We start from the raw sequence: 918 nt of genomic DNA on the forward strand, positions 1-918 counted from the left end.
CTTTTGGTTGTAAAATTTTTAATAATATATTTTACATTTAAATTGTACAAAAAATTAATGGACTTTTTACCAGCCACAGTAATAATCTGTTCTGAGGTACCTGGTTATAGCATGGACTTCATCACAGTGGTTAAACCACGTTTACTTTGTACATAGTGATATGTGGTGCATTCCTTCTCTTTTTAACTGAAAATGTTTTGTTTTGTTTTGGTTTTTGGTAAAATACAATTTGATCATGTTTTTTCCCTCTCCTAATTTCTTCCAGATTCTTCCTACTCACCCAACTTTATATTTTGTTCGTTTAAAAACTAGCTAGCTAACTGCCCCTAGAGCATAGCAGGAGTGGTTGCTGTGTCACATGTGCTTCGGTAGATAGCAAAGAAGAAAAAGACTATGTCTATGCTCAGTGTTCTCACGTATGAACATCAGATTGGTTAGCAGCAGCCTAACACTCCCTGAAAGAAGGCCAGTCTGACATGACCGCCAGTCCAGTGCTGCACAGAGATCTGGGGGTAGATCATGCCAAAGATGATGCCTGCCTGGTGGTGTTATGACACATGAGCAGAGCAGCGCCCTTCTGAGACCACTCCTGAGACCATCCCAGACACTCAGAGACCCAGGGCACCAATAATAGAAGCAAGTATGGTAGAAACGAAACAGAAAGAAAAACAAAACGAAGAGAGGCAGAAAAGGAAACCCAAGGGTAGTGAGAAGCAGCTTGATGTGAGTAGCCACTGATGCAACTCTAGGACGGGGAGAGGGTCCTGGCCTGTGCTGTCAAGGGAAGCCATATCTGGGTCAATGGCCCTGCAGTAGCAAGGGTCTGTTACCACCAAAGTCCAGGCTGATAGCCTGATCTGGGCTGCTGCGTGGGGACATGTTGATGTCTGATTCCTGTCCAAAACTGGCTTCACCCCT

General features: G+C 43.8%; 1 non-coding gene across 1 annotated transcript; it reads left to right on the plus strand.

Annotated features, from left to right (window-relative positions):
- Positions 1-319: 319 nt before the first annotated feature.
- Positions 320-453, plus strand: LOC129670870 (small nucleolar RNA SNORA17). Its single transcript, XR_008719276.1, has one exon. It is a non-coding gene; the product is annotated as a small nucleolar RNA SNORA17 (small nucleolar RNA).
- Positions 454-918: the final 465 nt, after the last annotated feature.

This window comes from Psammomys obesus, unplaced genomic scaffold (genome assembly GCF_907164565.1).
Source record: "Psammomys obesus unplaced genomic scaffold, mPsaObe1.curated_primary_1811, whole genome shotgun sequence".
Classification (NCBI taxonomy): domain Eukaryota; kingdom Metazoa; phylum Chordata; class Mammalia; order Rodentia; family Muridae; genus Psammomys; species Psammomys obesus.